The sequence below is a fragment of the Triturus cristatus genome, chromosome 7, assembly GCF_964204655.1.
Source record: "Triturus cristatus chromosome 7, aTriCri1.1, whole genome shotgun sequence".
NCBI lineage: Eukaryota > Metazoa > Chordata > Amphibia > Caudata > Salamandridae > Triturus > Triturus cristatus.
The window spans coordinates 1,547,747,979-1,547,767,947 of record NC_140590.1 but is presented as its reverse complement, the minus strand read 5'-3'; the positions used below and the strand labels follow the sequence as shown (position 1 = coordinate 1,547,767,947).

At 46.7% G+C, this 19,969-nt stretch overlaps 1 pseudogene; it reads right to left on the bottom strand.

The window, feature by feature from the left end:
* Positions 1-13,709, bottom strand: part of LOC146812345 (P2Y purinoceptor 1-like) — a 45,135-nt pseudogene extending 31,426 nt beyond the window's left edge.
* Positions 13,710-19,969: the final 6,260 nt, after the last annotated feature.

Below are 19,969 nucleotides of genomic sequence, written 5' to 3'. Positions count from 1 at the left end.
GGCAAATAGCAAGGTGGACAGAAGACAGCCCTGTCTGGTTCTCCTCTGTAATCTTCTCACATCCAACACTAGGCGGCCGTCGCGCACCAGTGCTATTGGCTGAGTGTAGAGCATGCTATGTATTTGGGACCCAGTCCCATTATGTCAAGAACTTACCATACATATTCCCAGGTGATTGAATCAAAATGCCTTCTCTATATCAAGAAAGGCAACAGCATATTGGTCTTGATATAGACAGTGAGCATGGAGGACATGCACTAGCCCCTGCCGGTTGTACAGAGTGTTTCTGCGTGGTACAAATCTAGACTGGTCGGGATGAACCAACTTTGGCAGGTGGCAAAGTAAACATCTCACCAAGATGTGCCCTTGTATTTTTTGGAACACATTCAGAAGGGACAGAGGGCTGTAGGAGGCCGCGTCTAATGGGTCCTTCCCCCGGTTTGGGTAGAAGCACACTTAGGCACTCTCGCATGGACGCAGGGAGCACCCCCCGCTCCTGGGCCTCCTGATATATCAGAAGTAGTCTATCTGCAATTGTCTCTGGTAGTATCCAGTAGAGTTCTGCAGGCAATCCATCCCCATCCAGTGCCTTAGCCATTTTGAGGGAGTCTATAACCAGCAATATCTCTTGCTTGGGAGAGGACCTCTAGCTCTGCCCATTCAGGTTCCTCTAGCCACTGCAATGGCAATAGGTCATGATAGGCCACCACCTCAGAAACTGGAGTAGCACCCGGTGACTCATACACCTCCTGGAGATGGTGCACCAGGGTCGCATTGATGCCTTGTTGTTTGTAAACCTCCCATCCCGTAGGGCCCCTGATACATAGTATAGGGTAACCCTTGGCGTAGCTCGCTTAGTCGTGGTACGCTATGCTACGCAAAGTGCCCTTTGCACTACGCTTAGCTACGCGAACTGCGTAGTGCAGAAGGGAAATGCTGTTCGCAATGATTGCACAGTGCCGGATGCTTGTCCGCACTGTGCAATCATTGCGAAAGGCATCATGCACAGTGCAAGCGGTCGTTTTCTGCCGCTCAAATAGATTTGTACTCGAGCAGCAGCTTTCTCAATGCGGACTGGTAGTTTCTCATCGCGAGCGGTCGCAAGCATACGCGACCACTCGCAATGATAAACCTGACCTCCCCACGTTGAGAATCTCGCCGGGAGGTTTATTTTCCACGCTCGCGATCGGCAACTTGATGTTGCCCATCGCGAATGAGGAAAAAGTCTCACCGGGATGTTGATTTGCTCGCTTGCGGTTGCCAACTTGCCGTTGAGGACCGCGAGCGAGCAAAAAATGCCCGCTACGCTACGCGTTTTTGCACTGTGCTATGTGCGATGCGCGTAGCGCGTTGTTGTGCTCGCTACGCACACTCCGTGAGCATAGCGTAGTTTTCCGCCCAGGGTTAGTATAGGGTCAGTGTGACATTCCTGTTGTACTCTTTTTGCTAATACCCTGCCCACCTAATCTCCTTCCATATGGAGACGCTGTCAATAGGTAAGCTGTGTATGTTTTTCAAGGCTGTTACATAAGAAGGGCACCTGCTTCTTAGTATAACTCAATGCCAAAACACCACTAGGTCATGTGGCAGCACCCTCTCCAGGGTCGCTAGCTTAGTCTCCTGCAGTGTTACGTCCCTCTCCAGTGTGTGACGGATACCATTGGAGGTGCTATGCCCACTCCCCTTAGCACCAATTTCAGAGTATCCCACTCTGTCGGTGTATACTGGTTGCTCTCTGAGTGAAGGATAAAAAAGTCAGTCAGGGCATCTACTATCGCTCCCCTATAGACCGGGTCAGTGTGGGACTTTGCCCGCATTCTCCACAGTGGGACCCGGGGTGCTTGTCTGGTTAGAGAATAAGTCAAAAGTAAGGGTGAGTGATCCAAAATATCTGTCCAAGTACGTCATATCTGATACACTCTTTGTGGCCTCTGACTGTGTAAAGAAATAGTACAGTCTACTTTGGGTATCTTCCGTGAGCATATAACAGGAATATGTGTGAGCCTGCGGGTGCTGAGCCCTCCAAACATCCACAAACCCCATACCCCTCATTATTTGTTTCAGGGCATCAGTTAGGTAGGTTTAGTGCCCTGATGCGAGGGGGATCTAGCCATATCCCTGTCCAGAACACAGTTACAGTCCCCAGGAACCATCCATTCTACCGGCAGAAATCCCAGCATCACTGTCAAAACCCCCCAAAGAAGATACCACTATCTACATTCGGGGCGTACACATTGACTAGGCAGAAGGGGTAGGCATCCAGTGTGACATACAGGATGACATATCCCCCGTCGGGGTCCAGACACACACACACACAGTTTTTGGAACGGGGCACCAGGAGCCCTCTAAATAAGGGTCCCTTGGGCAAAGCCAGAATACGAGATTGCATACATTTGACCCCCTCCATCTCCAGGGTAGAACAGTAATACAGTCCCCCTACAGGTGGATTTCCTGCAGGAAAGAGATTGATATCCTATATCGCTTAAGTTAAGCCAGAATCTTATGGCATTTTGCAGGACTGTTCATCTCCCTGACGTTCCACATAAGGAACGTGTAGTCAATTCCAAGACCCAGCATGATTCACCGAACCCAAACACATGACCCTCCCATTGGACCGTGACAGCACTAATGGTAGAACCTGAGGGACAGGAGCATAAAGAGCAGTTTTCCCCAAGCAAACAAAAACAACAAAATCTGTATTCAACAACACCCAATTCATCCCCATCCACCTCCATCCCACAGACAGAATATACAGAACTCCCTCCAGATCAACTAACAGCCAGAAGGACGCTAATCAGCGCCCAACAGCCCCTCTCCCCTTCCTCTTTTTAATCCACAGAGACAAGTAGTAGGTACTAAGTGTTATACAGGCCGAACAGCCGTGACACCTCCAATCTGCAAGCCTCAAACAGGCGCTCAGCAGGCCCAGAAGATGACAGGCACCCAGTCGCCTTCCGTTACAGAGTAGTCAAACCCAACAAGTCTCACGTGTTTCCCAGAAATAGTATCAGGCAGTCAGACCACCTCCTGGTGGCCCCTCAAAGTACAGAGAGCAACATATTATAAAGAGTTAACATTACAGTTTTGTGATTGTAGCACCATCTGTACTATGGCGCCACTGGTCTCCACAGCCCTTCATTCATCAGGATGGTGGTAGAAACAATCCATACAGGGGAGTTTCCCCCGTCTCAAAGTCTTCATCCATGGGGGATCAAGATGCACCCCTCCCACGGGTGTCACATCAGGTGTCTCTCAGCTGGCCGGCAATGTAGCCAGCATCAGTGTGTCTTGTACCAGTCGAATCTGCAAGAAAGTAGTCTGATCCAGTGATCTCAGCACTTCGGACCTCAAGGTGCACTCTGGGCAAACAAGGATGCAATTCACAGCTAGGGCCACCGCTCCCCTCCAAGGACTCCAACGGTGTCCTTCTAGTACGGGCCAAGTGCCAAACTGCATCCACCTGTGACTCATGTCTCCTCCAGGTATCAGCAGTATTGTTCCAACCCAGCATCTCTAACCAGTATGTCACCCCTTGTGGAGATCCGTAAAAGTGCACATGGCCATTGTATTGGACTCGCAGCTTAGCAGGTAACAGCAAGCTGCATTTAATATCAAGGTCTTCCAGTCTCCTTTTCACTGCCAAAAGGTTATTGCACATAGCCTGAACTCTGCAAGTGTAATCAGGGTAGATGAAAATGTGCTTGTCCTTCTACCTGGGGGTACTGCATGTGTGCACATATTGCAGGATAGCATTGTGGTCACTGTAGCTGAAAAGATAAGCAATCAGGGCTAGTTGGCGCATGCTGGAAGCAATGCTCTGTGGTACCTTGCCCCGTAAAGAAATTGGACAGTTTCGGAGGTTAAAGAGTCTTGGTTATGCATCAGTGAAAAAAGAGCTCTGACCCAGGGGCCCTCTGCCTGCTCTGGAAAGCCTGCCAAGTAGAGATTATTTTGCCGTGACCAGCCTTCCATGGAAACCAGGCACTCCATTTCAGCCCTCCACTGCAGCTCTCAGTGCCCTGACATCCTTTTTGAGAGAATTCATATCATCTTCTACCACCTTGCTTCGGTCCACAACATTCGCAGATCCAGTTGCATGTGGTTTATTTCCTTAGCCCCTGTGTCCATCTTTCCCTCGAGCATAACACAAAAGCCCTGCATTGCTGCCAGGAGTTCCACAGCCGTGAGTCCCTGAATTGTCACATCTGTGGATTGCTCTCCATCCAAGCTTATCAGGTGTGTCTCTGGTGTTGACACCCTATACTGGCCAATTCTATTGGTTGAAGCAGGTTTCACCCCTTTGTCCTTTCCCCAGGTCAACAGTGCACAGGGGTCTCAGACAGTAGCCAGTACCCCCATATGTGCTGACACATTCAATCAGCTTATCCCTCCCTCAATCACTGTGCCAGTCTCCAGGGCCTAGTGTCACCTGGTGGCTAGGAGTGATCGCGGGTGGACTTGTGTCGTCTCCCACACAGTCTCACCCGTCCATAACTATTCAGCCCCATCTCATTTGTTCAAATGCAGTCCAACATCAGTCAGCCTTGACAGCACCTCACAATTTGATTCTGCCATCGGTTCATGGTCAACAAGGGAAATCCGTCACCTTTTGTGACTCTTGCAAGCTCTCCACTTTCAACGCTTCCTCCAGATCGTCCAGATGACAGGATGCCCTCTGACCTCCAAGGGTCCCCGCAGCCCAGACTCACAGGCAACACAGCATACATGGAACACTTCAATTTCCAGATCAAAACAAATCGCAAAACCACATTCGGAGATACCCTCACCTACAGACCCCCCGGACCCCTCCCCACCTTCTGCGAGTCCATCTCAGACTTTATCACTCACCTAGCCATCCACTCTAAAGACTTTCTCATCCTAGGGAACCTTAACTTCCACCTAGACGACAATTCTTTCAACCTCCTTGAAATCATGGACATCCTCTGTCTCTCCCAGCTAGTCTCCGACCCCACACACATCGCCGGACACACACTGGACCCCTTAATCTCTGCCAGCAGCAGGGTCAGGTACTGCCACGCCAGCAAGGTCACCTGGTCTGACCATTCAATAGTACACTTCTACATCTCCTCCACAATAAATCCTCCTAATAGCCCCTCCAGTATCCCTTACAGGAGCTGGAGTAAGGTAACAGAGGACCTCTGGACTCACACCCTCAACATGTCTCTACTGCACTCCTCTCCCAACCCAGATGAAGCTTCAACACTTGGATTACCAATTGCAGCCACAAAGTTGCCCCCTTCAAACCTTCCAAACATGACAGTCCCACCACCACTCTAACTGGTTCACAGACGAACTCCTAAACTCAAAACGCAACTGCAAATAATTGGAAAGGATCTGGCGCACCAGCAAGACCTCCCTCCAACAGAGAAAAATTCAAACTAGCATGAAACAACTATGACTCTCAACTAAAAAAACACCACAAAAGATGCCCTCAAAACCTGCCTTGAAGCCAGCTCTAACTACAGCATGGAACTTTTCTGCATCATCAAGTTCTTCAACACCACAGTGACAGAAAACATCATCACACCCTTCCAGGACCTCAGCGACTCCCTCTCAGATTTATTACAAAACAAAATCACAATCATCTATGAACACTTTGACCCCAACAACCCCGAGACAGCATTAGCATACTCCCCACTAACAGAGACCACATCCCTACAACAATCACTCCATGGAAGACTCTCCCAATGCAGACTACTGCCATGATCATGAGCTCCATACACTCAGGAGCACCGGGAGACCCCTGCCCCCTTCATATGGTCAAAAAGGGAATCAACTCTATCAGCAAAGGCTCACCACTATCCTCAATGCCTCCATCACCTCCGCATACTTCCCAGCAGTCTGGAAGCAGGTGGCGGACAGACCTCTCCTAGAAAAAAACTCTGCGGACCCGGAAGATCTCAAAAACTACCGACCAATCTCCATTCTCCTCTTCCCAGCCAAAGTCCTGGTAAAAGCAATAAACATCCAACTTACCAACCATCTGGAAAACAACAAACTCCTTGACCTCTCTCAGTTAGGATTCTGCGCCAACTACAGCATGGAAACAGCCCTTATAGCCATCAAAGACGACATCAGAGCCCTCATGGACAAAGGAGAGACCACTGCCCATATCCTCCTCAACCTCTCCGCAGCTTTCAACACAGTGTCTCACTACACCCTCTTACATGATCTCCACCAGATGGGTATCCAATTGAAAGCCCTCCAGTGGATCACTTCCTTTCTCACAGGAAGAACCCGGAGCATCTGCCTCCACCATTCTCCTTGGCATCCAAGAACATTGCCTGCGGTGTCCCGCAAGGACTATCTTTAAGCCCAACTCTCTTCAACACCTACATGGCCCTGCTAGCCACCCTCGTCAGAGCACATTACCCACCCTGGTCAGATAACATAACATGAACATCATATCCTATGCGAATGACACTCAGCTCATCCTATCCCTGTCCTCACACCCCAACAACATCAAAGCTAAATTCCACAGATGCATGACCAACATCGCTAGTTGGATGCAGAGCAAGCACCTCAAGCTCAAGACCAACAAAATAGAGGTACTCATCTTCAGAAGCACCACCTCCCCCTGGAATGACACCTGGTGGCCAACTAAACTCTGTCCCCCTCCCTCACCAACAAAACATGCTAAAAACCTGGACATCTTACTTGACAGCAAGCTCTCAATCAGAAAAGAGGTAAATTCCATCTCATCAGCATGCTTTCACATCCTCTGCATTCTGAAGAAAATCTTCAAGTTTCTCCACACCAATATCCGAAGCACCATCGCCCAAGCTCACGTCACCTAGACTAAGGCAACACCCTCTACAATGGGATCATCACCCAGCAGCAGCAAGGCTCGTCCTCTACCTCCCGAGGAGAACCCACATAACCCCCTCCTCAAAGCGCCGCACTGGTTCCCCGTTAACAAACCGTGCTGGTTCAAACTCCTCACCCACACCAACAAAGCCCTCCACAATGCTGGCCCAGCATATTTCATTCACTGAGTAAACTTCCATCAGCCCCCAAGACAACTAGCTCCTCTTCTCTCTACGTAGCCTACACTCCTTGCTTCCTCAGAAGCAGAAGCGGTGGCCTCGCCTTCTCCCTCTTGACTACAAAACACTGGAACAACCTCCCTTTTCAACTCTGAACAGCCCAAACCCTCCAGAAGTTCAGAAAGAAACTGAAACATGGCTTTTCAATGGGATAGCCCAAAACAGCAGCACCCCCCCCCCCTAGAGCCTGGATACCCTCACGGATGACAAGTAGCAATCTACAAATCCTCTTTGATTGATTGACAACATCTGTAAGTACAGCATAGCTGTCACAGGGCTAATGAACAAAGGCTCATTAGAGGTAGCGATCTCGCCAGTGCCCCCAGGACTGCTACTATCTCTCAGCTTAAGTTAGTAACATGACCCCCAGGCCGCCAGTCTCTCAGTGATGCTGCAGGGGGTTACATTATTTCATGGTGATTGGCTACGGGCTCCTCAATGTTGCAGCCTCTCATAGACTGCGGGTGCAGGGCAGGCCTCAGTTGCGGCTTCTCACACCCGTGCCCATCGGTAAAAGATATTTGTATCCCCAGGATTAAGCCACACAGTCTGCACAGTGCCGGTGATGGGTCCCAATGGGGGAGGCCTCCGATATGCCATTCTGCAGTAATCTGCAGTTCTGTGGCCTACATACCGCGTCATTGGTGAATCTCAGGCAGAAGCGCTCGTGGGCAGGCCCTCGGAGAAGTCCGCTGAGTCTGCTTTCGGGTGCCGTAAGCAGCCACCAGGGCCAGACTGGGAACCACCGGCCCTGGCAAAGTGCTCGGCCGGCCCCCTGGTGGGGTTGTGGGTGTGGCCGAACTCTATGCCTGGGCTGGTTTCTGCCGATTTTGTTACAGGTGCCGATATTGCAGCTATGCTGCAAAAACAGCTTGTAACAAAACAGCTGCCCAGGGACCCAAAACTGGCCCCCACCTTGCGGCCCACCGGGGAAATGCCCAGTGTCCTCTATGGCCAGTCCGGCGCTGGCAGCCACCCTGTCAGACTCCCTCCACCTTGCTCTCCTGTGTCCTCGGGCTACAGAGGCTCCAGATGCCGGCACAGACCCACAGCAGAGCCAAGCCGCAGCTCCACACCCAGCACAAGCATCCAGGCCAGCTGTATTTTGGTGCCCTGCAGCTTCACCAGCAGTCTTTGCGAGATACCTCCAGGGCCCCCAGAAAATCACAGGCAATTGGGGGTGGCTCAACAATAGGTAAAACCTGCGGATTACACAGGAAATTGAAGGATCATTGACGATTTATAGCTCCGCTGCGGGAGCAGTCAAAAAAGTAGTCTACTCAGTCAATCAATCAATCAATGAAAACTTTATTCGGATCATTACAATCCATAAAAGTACAGAAAAAAGACAAAACATTTATAAAATCATGCAATTAGACACTAAAATACTGTTTTGCACATGAGGAGTAAACCATATTACTTTAGGACATTGTTAACCGGGCACGAACCACAGTTTTTAGGAAAGAGCTCACGCGAAAGACAAGTTCATCGTCATCCAGGGACAAAATCATTGAAAATGCAAGTTCCAGGCTAAGTGGTTTTAGTTTTTTAAAATATGGAGTTAAAAACCATTTAATGTACTTCATGTAAAATTTACAAAAAAATAAGAAATGTAAAATTGTTTGCCTGCTCTGGGAGTCACAAGGGCATGGCTCAACACATTGGTCGTTAAAATTCCATAAAGGAAAGCTAAGTGCATATTTAATAGTGCCTGCCCTAAGGCGAAATATAAGGCCACGCTCCCAATGGCTCAGCGGGAGGGTTAAATAACTGGGTGTCGGAAAAATTGTGAGATTACGGGCTAGGTATCCACAGACACTAGGATTCAAAGACTCCCTTACTACCCTTTCAGCATCAAATGACATATAAAGTGCTTTTTTAAGTTCACATTTAGTGGGGAGCACAGTGGTAGTTGGTTTTAGGAAGGTATCTTCAAGGTTCACGCTGCGAAATACGCTAGACACCCCTGATAACCAGGGGATGGCCGAGCCCCTGTCGCAGCGTAGACAATCCTCGATGATATCCTTAGTCAGAATGGCGGCGGGGTTTTTCCAAATCGCCAGCCAAAAAAGGGCTGGACGTGCACGAATAAAATCCCCTATAAAATGCAACCCCAATTCCCTATCACATATAAAATGTGGGGAAGTGATGGGAATACAGAGAAGTTTCCTACAAATCTATGTTCCTCGGCAGTTAAGTCGGAACAACTAGCAGTTCCCCAAACCTCAGTCTAGTCAGTCATCTTGGCAGGCACCGACCCCTGTCAGTGAAAGAGTGACTCAGCTTCTGGAACTGGCCCAACATTTTCATTAGATGGAAATTCCCTATGTGGCATTGCACGCTGATGCAGGTGAGAAAGCCAATGCTGGTAGAGGTTGAGCTGCAAAATGCTACGAGTGACCTGCAGAATGTCATACTAAATAGCAAGGTTCTTCTTCAATGTAGTAGTAGGCAGAGAAAAGCAGAGTGATCACAATCAAATGATCCACAATACCAAGGTTGCACATGAAGACGTTCTGCATCGGTTCCACAAACTCAACAAGTTGCCTAGGATTCTGAGGAGGAAGCTGATCAGATAAACAGGAGGCAGAGAACTTAGGGGCTCTTTATCAAAGAATTAGAATAGGGCAGTGCTACAAGTCTTCTTGCAGCACAGCCCTACACCAATGTGAAAGGGCAGGAATGCACAGTATTTATGAACTATGATGCATTCCTGTCCTTTCCCCCGGCACAGGTGCACAATTTGTTGCCTAGCACCAATTCAGGCAACCTTGCTCCATGGTGCAAATGTGTCTGCTTTGCATGCAGGATTGTTTTTGTGCAGGAAGGAACAGCTTCCTGCACAAAAACAACCCAGAGAGGTGTTTTCCTCTGTCTATGTGTGCTGCAGAATGCATCACACATGTAAAAAGGGAAAAAAGCAGGCTTGTTATGTATGCTCTGGAGTGGCGTAAGGTTTTGGCGCTGCCCCAGGCTTACATGCTCTTGTAAATCTGGGGCAGGGTAAAAGTCAATGGGTGTTGCATGCAATAACCCACCGCAATGCTCATGGAATGCCTCCATGATGAAGAGTAAGGCAGCGCAGTGACTTACACTGCTTTGTCGTACTCCATATCTGTTAGGCCATGCAAAGCCATGCAGAGTGGCTTGCGTGGCCTCATAGATATATTTGAGAGGCTTTCTCTGCTGGAATATCAATAGAAGTGACACACTGGTGGCGCAAGCTGCAAGTAAATGAGGCCCTTAGATTCAAAATGACAGACATGGAATGTGATTCTGTCGAATTCCCAGCATTCATAATTTTTCATTCAAACCTAAATGTAGATGTGAAAGAAAGGGTTTTGATCCGATCCTTGGTACAGTGCTCTTATTTTCCATTCCTTTGCAAGCCGCTTACTTTAAATACATGATTTATCCACAGCATAAAAATGTGCCGTGTAAAATGTTGAGTCTTTCAAGGAATGAAAAAAAGTTGCTGATAGCTTATCATTCTTTATGTTGGTACTGCTTCCTTTCCAACTCTTTAGTTTAGCTTTTAGAACTCTTTACATTAATGTCACAACATGTCAGCAAGTTACGTGAACAGTAAAGACAGCTTTGCACAAAGCCATAAGCTTCAAATGAAGTCTCTCGTGCCAATTTTCTTTTCATTATGCTCAATCTTCTGCCTTCCCTGTTCTCCCTGGGTCCTAACATTGTCACATGTTGTGTTCTTCCCAATCTAGCTCTGCCATTGAAGTGCTTCACACATTCTGACCTGGCAACTTCGAAAAAATAGCCATACAGTAATCCTGTTTGATGAATGTGTAACACGTGTTACGTGGACGTTATAGTTAGGCTCAGGTTTCACATGTAGAAAACCAGTGAAATTCAGCAGTCATGGTTTCCTGAGTTAGCTATACCTTTCGGCAATGCACTGCTTATGACCTCACATATCACATCACTGATGACATGGTCAGTGACCTCACTCGTGACATTACTGATGACATCTCAAATGACATCACTGATGACATCATCCACAAAACCACTCACATCCCCACTCAAAACCACATACAACCTCTCATACAACCACTCACACACCCACACAACTGCTCACCTACACATTCACAGACTCATACAAGTACTCACACACCAGCTCACTCATTCATAGAGGCACTCATACATCCATTCACTCACTCTTACAGCCTCTTACACAACCACTCACACACCCATATAGCTATTCATACCCTCACTTATTCTCCCATACAGCCACTGGCAGGGCCACTCACACACCCATACACCCACTCATACACCCACTCACTCACCAATCCAGCCACTCACACACCCAGTCATACAGACATACAGCCACTCAGATAGTGAGTCTGTCATCCATAGAGCTACACACATCTACTCACACACCCATGCAAGCACTAACACAACCTCTCACTAACCCATATAGATACTCACACATTCAGTCAATTACTCATACAGATAGTAACATATGTACTCGCCCACCTAAACAGTCACTGACACAAGTGCACACTCACCCATACAAGTACTCTCATACTCACTCACCCATACAGCCACTGAAATGCCCACTCACTCATCCATAGAGACTCACACACCCTCTCACTCACCCATACAGCCACTTAGACATGCAGTTACTCACCCATACAGCCACTCACACAGCTACTCAGTCACCCATACAGCCGCTCACACACCCACTCACTCACCAATACAGCTACTCTCACAGCCACTAACGTAGCCATACACTTACACATCTTAACAGTTGCTCAGACACCCACTCACATACTGATACACACAGTTACATGTAGTAGTCCCACTCCCCCTTTTTTAATAAAAAAACTGTCCTGGGGGATAGGGTACTCAGGGCCTAAAGTGGCTCAGGGAGGGGGGCCCATCAGCCCACCTTCCCTTTAAAATATATTTGGCCGTGGAGGATGGGATCCCAGGGCGATAATAGGCATGAGGAAAGGGGCTGCATTGCCCATTTCCCCTTTTAATATCTATCTATCGATATTATATATATATATATAGATACATAGCATGCCACTGTCTTGCTAACCTCTGGTCTCATCCACCCAATCGAGCCAGTGCAGAGTAGTGGGAGCAAGACCCACTTTAAATGAATTGCCGTCTTGTGTGTATATCATCCCACACAGAAAGAAACTTGAGGCATTGTAGTCATTAAAAAGATTTAATCCAAGGCTGAAGCCTTTCAACCTTCATGGTCTTGCTTACAAGCCATGTTTTAAAAAAAACATTAGATGTGCTCTTTTTAAACTCTTTGTCACCATAAACATAAACAACAAACTGAGAACAATATATGAGTCTGGGTATACAAATAATTGAATTTATATATAGAACATTTCATACCTGTAAAACATTCATAATATATGTGAAAATATAGTCATAATCCCACATGTAGCTCAGGCCGCCAGTGTCTCAGTGATGCTGCAGGGGGGTACATTATTTCATGGTGATTGGCTACGGGCTCCTCAATGTTGCAGCCTCTCATAGACTGCGGGTACAGGGCAGGCCTCAGTCGCGGCTTCTCACACCCGTGCCTATCAGTAAAAGATATTTGTATCCCCAGGAGTAGGCCACTCGATCACTGCAGTCGCACCAGTCTGCACAGTGCTGGTGATGGGTCCCAATGGGGGAGGCCTCAGATATGCCAACCCGCAGTAATCCACAGTTCTGTGGCCTGCACACCGCGTTACTGGTGAATCTCTGGCAGAAGTGCTCGTGGACGGGCCCTCGGAGAAGTCCGCTGAGTCTGCTTTTGGGTGACGTGAGCAGCCACCATGGCTGGACTGGGGACCACAACCGGCTTTGGCAAAGTGCTCGGCCGGCCCCCCGGAGGGGGGGTGTCTGCAGCCGAACTATATGCCTGGGGCGGTTTCGAACGATTTTGTTACAGGTGCCGATATTGCAGCTATGCTGGAAAAATGGCCTTGTAACAAAAATGGCAGCCCAGGGGCCCAAAACTGGCCCCCACCCTGGTGGCCCACCGGGGAAATGCCCAGTGTCCACTATGGCCAGTCCGGCACTGGCAGCCACCCTGCCAGACTCCCTCCACCTTGCTCTCCTGTCTCCTCAGGCTATAGAGGCTCCAGATGCCGGCACAGACCGATGCAGAGCCAAGCCGGAACTCCACACCCAGCACAAGCATCCAGGCCAGCTGCATTTTGGTGCCCAGCAGTCTCTGCGAGATACCTCCAGTGCCCCCAGAAAATCACTGGCAATTGAGGGCGGCTCAACAATAGGTAAAACCTGCAGTTTACACAGGAAATTGAAGGATCATTAAGGATTTATAGCTCAGCTGCAGGAGCAGTCAAAAAAGTAGTCTAGTTAGTCATCTTGGCAGGCCACATCCCCTGTCAGTGAAAGAGTGACTCAGCTTCTGGAACTGGCCCAACATTTTCTTTAGATGGAAATTCCCTATGTAGCGTTGCACGCTGATGCAGGTGAGAAAGCCAATGCTGGTAGAGGTTAAGCTGGAAGATGCAACGAGTGACCTGCAGAAGGTCATGCTAAATAGCCAGGTTCTTCTTCAATGTAGTAGGAGGCAAAGAAAAGTAGAGTGATCACATACAAATGATCCGCAACACCAAGGTTGCCCATGAAGACGTTCTGCATCGGTTCCACAAACTCAACTAGTTGCCTAGGATTCTGATGAGGAAGCTGATCAGATAAAAGGTAGGCAGAGAACTTAGGGGCTCTTTATCAAGGAATTAGCATAGGGCAGTGCTACAAGTCTTCTTGCAGCGCTGCCCTACGCCAATGTGAAAGGGCAGGAATGCACAATATTTATGAACTATGATGCATTCCTGTCCTTTCCCCTGACACAGGTGTACAATTTGCTGCTTAGCACCAATTCAGGCAACCGTGCTCCATGGTGTAAATGTGTCTGCTTTGCATGCAGGATTGTTTTGTGCAGGAAGGAACACCTTCCTGCACAAAACAACCCAGAGAGGTGTTTTTCTCTGTCTATGTGTGCTGCAGAATGCATCACACATGGAAAAAGGGAAAAAAGCAGGCTTGTTACGTATGCTCTGGGGAGGTGTCAGGTTTTGACGCTAACCCAGGGTTACATGCTCTTGTAAATCTGGGACAGGGTCAAAGTCAATGGGTGTTGCATGGAAAAACTCACCGCAATGCTCATGGAATGCCTCCATGATGAAGAGTAAGGCAGCGCAGTGACTTGCACTGCTTTGTCTTACTCCATATCTATTAGGCCATGCAAAGCCATGCAGAGTGGCTTACGTGGCCTCATAGATATGATTGAGAGGCTTTTGCTGCTGGAATATCAATAAAAGTGACACTCCGTGGCGCAAGCTGCAAGTAAATGAGGCCCTTAGATTCAAAATGACAGACATGGAATGTGATTCTGTCGAATTCCCAGCATTCATAGTTTTTTGTTTAAACCTCAATGTAGATGTGAGGGAAAGGGTTTCGATCCGATCCTTGGTACAGTGCTCATATTTTCCATTCCTTTGCAGGCCGCTTACTTTAAAAACATGATTTATCCACAGCATAAAAATGTGCCGTGTAAAATGTTAAGTCTTTCAGGGAATGAAAAAAAGTTGCTGATAGCTTATCATTCTTTCTGTTGGTACTGCTTCCTTTCCAGCTCTTTAGCTTTTAGAACTCTTTACAATAATGTCACAACATGTCAGCAAGTTACGTGAACAGTAAAGACAGCTTTGCACAAAGCCATAAGCTTCAAATGAAGTCTCTTGTGCCAATTTTCTTTTCATTATGCTCAATCTTCTGCCTTCCCTGTTCCCCCTGGTTCCTAACATTGTCACGTGCTGTTTTCTTTCCAATCTAGCTCTGCCATTGAAGTTCTTCACTCATTCTGACCTGGCAACTTTGATAAAATAGCCATACTGTAATCCTGTTTGATGAATGTGTAACAAGTGTTATGTGGACGTTACAGTTAGGCTCAGGTTTCACATGTAGAAAACCAGTGAAATTCAGCAGTTAATGGTTCCTGAGTTAACTATACCTTTCGGCAATGCACTGCTTATGACCTCACATAATTCATCACTGATGACATGGTCAGTGAAATCACTCATGACATTACTGATGACATCTCAAATGACATCACTGATGACATCATCCACAAAACCACTCACATCCCCACTCAAAGTCACATACAACCTCCCATACAACCACTCACACACCCACACAACTGCTCACATACACATTCACGGACTCATACAAGTACTCACACACCAACTCACTCATTCATAGAAGCACTCGTACATCCATTCACTCACTCTTACAGCCCCTTACACAACCACTCACACACCCATATAGCTATTCATACCCTCACTTATTCTCCCATACAGCCACTGGCAGAGCCACTCACACACCCATACACCCACTCATACACCCACTCACTCACCAATCCAGCCACTCACACACCCAATCATACAGACATACAGCCACTAAGATAGTGAGTCTCTCACCCATATAGCTACTCACACCTACTCACACACCCATGCAAGCACTAACACAACCTCTCACTAATCCAAATAGATACTCACACATCCAGTCACTTACTCATACAGATAGTAACACATGTACTTGCCCACCTAAACAGTCACTGACACAAGTGCACACCCACCCATACAAGTACTCTCATACTCACTCACTCACCCATACAGCCACTGACATGCCCGCTCACTCATTCATAGAGATGCACACACCATCTGACTCACCCATACAGCCACTTAGACATGCAGTCACTCACCCATACAGCCACTCACACAGCTACTCAATCACCCATACAGCCACTCACACACCCACTCACTCACCAATACACACTACTCTCACAGCCACTAACGTAGCCATACACTTACACATCCTAACAGTTGCTCAGACACCCACTCACATGCTGATACACACAGTTACATGTAGTAGTCCCACTCCCCTTTTTTTAACAAAAAACTGCCCTGGGGGATAGGGTACTAAGGGCCTAAAGTGGCTCAGGGAGGGGGGCCCATCAGCCCACCTTCTCTTTAAAATATATTTGGCTGTGGAGGATGGGATCCCAGGGCCATAATAGGCATGAGGAAGGGAGCTGCACTGCCCATCTCCCCTTTTAATATCTATCTATTGATATTATATATATTATCTACTGGCGGTCGCCAGTAGATAGTTATAGTTAGGACCGTGTTTCCATAGGAAATCCGCAACATTCTATTTTGAATAACTTTGGCGCCGATTGACGAATCCTCGTGAAATTTTCAAAATAGGTGGGGCGCTCTGCTCTGCTCCTTCCCTGAAAGTCTCGGAGGGATTCGTGAAGCGGGGGCTGAGAAAAAGGGGGGGTCCCAAAACACGTTTTCCCCATGCATTTTTCCATAGGACCTTTAGTCCAAGCTGCAGCCCGAACGGCTGAACAGAATTACTTGAAATTTGAGAGGTAGTCCTCAGGTCAGGGATGTGCCTTTTGCAGGTCTGGTGTAAATCTGTTCAGTATTTCCTGAGAAAATAGCATTTAAATCAATATATATATCTATAGGCGCACTCCGAGCGCGTACCGTAAGCTTACCGTACGCGCACGCTGCCGTGCGCGAGCGCGATTCTGATTGGTTGTTAGATCTTAGTAAACATTCGAATCGGTCGAAACCAGGAAGTGTCGGCCGCCATTTTGTCTCTCGCAGTCTGAGGGGGTGAAAAACAAAGGTGGATAACGTGAAAAGGGGGCAAGCTGGACAGTTCCTGACCCCCTAGCCTTGGTCAGGGGGTCCCAGAAGGACCCCCAAGGGCAAAAATGTATTTACATGTTTTTTACGAAAAATCGCGGAGTGCGCGTAGCGTACGCGCACGGTAGAAACGGAAAAATTCTGCGAACTACGTAACGTGGGCGCACGGTGCAGGCAACTATAACTCACGCGACCGCAATCCTCTGTTGATGCTAATACTGTATTTAGACACTTATTTACCCATGTCTTCTTCCATTAATTTTTAGCTATACATATATTACAAATATTTTTTTTTCAGAAAAACACATATGTCATCAGTGATGTAATATCTGACGTCATCAGCAGAGGATTGCGGTCGCGTGAGTTATAGTTGCCTGCACTAACTATAACGTGGACATTTCAATGGTTTTTCACGAGTGAAATGCCCAGCTAACTATAACATGTGTGAAACCTATGGTTTTTTAAGTGAATATATAGATATATAGCCTGCCGCTGTCTTGCTAACCTCTGGCCTCATCCACCCAATGGAGCCGGTGCAGAGTAGTGGGAGCAAGACTCACTTTAATTGCATCGCCGTCTTCTGTCTATATCATCCCACACAGAAAGAAACTCGGAGAGCTGTAGTCATCAAAAAGATTTAATCCAAGGCTAACGCCTTTAGACCTTCATGGTCTTGCTCACAAGCCATCTTTTAAAAAAAACATTAGATGTGCTCTTTATAAACTCTATGTCACCATAAACAACAAACTGAGAACAATGTATGAGTCTGGGTAAACAAAGAATTGAATTTATATATAAAACATTTGTAATATATGTGAAAATATAGTCGTAATCCCACATGTAGCTAAATTAAGTTAACGTTCCCTGTTCCGGAAAGGAAACACACCATCGGTGTCCAGACTACGTCAAGAGGAGGAGTGGTTACATGTATGTCAATCAGAAGTACGCTCTGCAAGTGCTATACAGTGCAATAAAACAACTCAACTCATGGACATTGACACTAACAAGATTGCTGGATTACAAAAGCAGGAACAATAAAATGGCCCGGTGGCCGTTGAACAAACAAATATGCATAGGAAAACTCATTATCATAAGTAAAAATGCATTTAAAATGATCCTGCTTGGGATTATGACTGCACCGCACTGTGTGCATGCAGTTAAACTCTCATGAGAAATACACCAAAGACTATTATAAAGTAGCAACTAAGAACAAAATACGCTGTGAAAACGTGTCCATACAGACACTATGCGCTTACAATAACCAGGGCCTAAAGGTGATAAAGGTCATATTGCCTGCAGCCTTCATATTATGGTGAAAACGTTACAGATTGCCTATCTTCTGAACCAAAAAGAAGCATATGTACATAGGTTAATACCTGGTGCACACAGTATTCTATTTAATGTAGAAATTATCATGTTGTGATGCTAGTATGCAGTAGGGATAATCTTTCCCTGTTGCAAATTTTTCCTACAGAGCCAAAACACTTGTGTGGAACATGCTGAACACAAGTCATCATCTGTCACATACACACAGGGTTACTCGCCAAAGCAAAGATTTATAAAATGTTCATCACCTCTACACAGCTATGATGTATTAGGAGCACATGCGTTTTGTAAACACTTACACCCATTAGCTGGACACAGGCTATACACAATTTGGTAGAGAAGTAATACAGTAGTTATACACCACTATGATAATAACTATAAAACAAACTAACACACTCATTAGACAATGTCATCAGTGGTGTCATAAATGATGTCATAGAACATGCCATGAGTGATGTAATATGTGAGGTCATTAGCAGTGCATGGCGGGGGTGCAAGTTATACTTAGGTCTTGCAACTATAACTTGTGGATTTTTGTGCTTTTTTTAAATTCAGATTGTTAATGTTGCCACTGACATATTTACCTACCTATATATATGGAGCGAGAGAGAATGAGTCATGGTACATATATGTGGAGTCAAGAATAGTCATTCTAAACTTACCTACATATACTTACTGTTACGATATTATTTCGTTCGGTATTCTGATCACAATATTTTTGTATGGACAATATATAAAATGTGTTACTGCCCAGGGTATGATGAGGGTTTATGTGGAACACCCCCTCCCCACAAAGGAAATTTAAAGGCATCATATTGATTTGTTACAGACTGTACCGATAATGAGCTCACAGTATATTCTATTGCTTCAAGCTCTGACACAACTCCACAGCACCTGACAGAAACAAACATTGAATGGAGTGAGCATCTCAACCTGTTGAAAAGCTCTTTCATTCCACCTTACACTGCACATGGTAAAAATCTGCCTCTGATGTGCGTCAGTTTAGACCTAGGTATAACCAGTAGATTGGAGTCCAGTATATAGGTTTATAGGAACTACACGACAATGTGCAAGGTGCCCATGAAAGACATGGGCCCTGATTGGAAACTGTGTGGAGCAAAATGCCAGTATGGAATTCTGTTCCACACAGTTATAAGAGGTCCAGTGTTCCTGTACCTGGATTGACTGGTTGTGGGAAGAACAAACCCGATTTGACTGGCCAGAAAATCTAGCAGGTAAAATCACTGCAGGAAAAGCCTCCATTGTAGCCCAGACACTTTCCATGACCTCTGCTGAAACCTCAGATAAAGCACAAGGCCCCCCCGCCAACATTCTCCACTCCTTCCTTCACCCCCCTCACGACTTCCGATGACCCCTCCTTACAACACTGTTTTGCCAAAGCCCCTGTACACTTTTAACACGTGCTAAGAGCAGGTGGTAAATGTGTGTGTTAAACCCCCCACAAAAAAGGAATACCACCTGGTAAATATTGGTCAGCACAGTAATTCCCCCATTCCTTGGGTCATAGCACTAGCGGATTGTTACCGCACAGTACTGGTAATTACTAGTGTGGAGTTTGCACTTCACCAGTTCTGGACAAATTGTAATCAGGGCAATGGTGGGCTACATAAAGTGGCCCAATTTAGAAAGGCTTGATGGGGTGGGGGAAATGGTGGTGTAGAGAGGGTTTATTCCTTCTCTTTTGTTGCTTCCTCTATTTGGAATGGACTCTTCTTGGTCTGTGCAAAACAGAGAACCATTCTATGTTTAGGAAGGCTCTTAAAATTAATCTATTTTAGTGATTATTTCATATGTTTTTTGATGTTTTAGTCAGTTCAGCCTTAGGGCATTAGT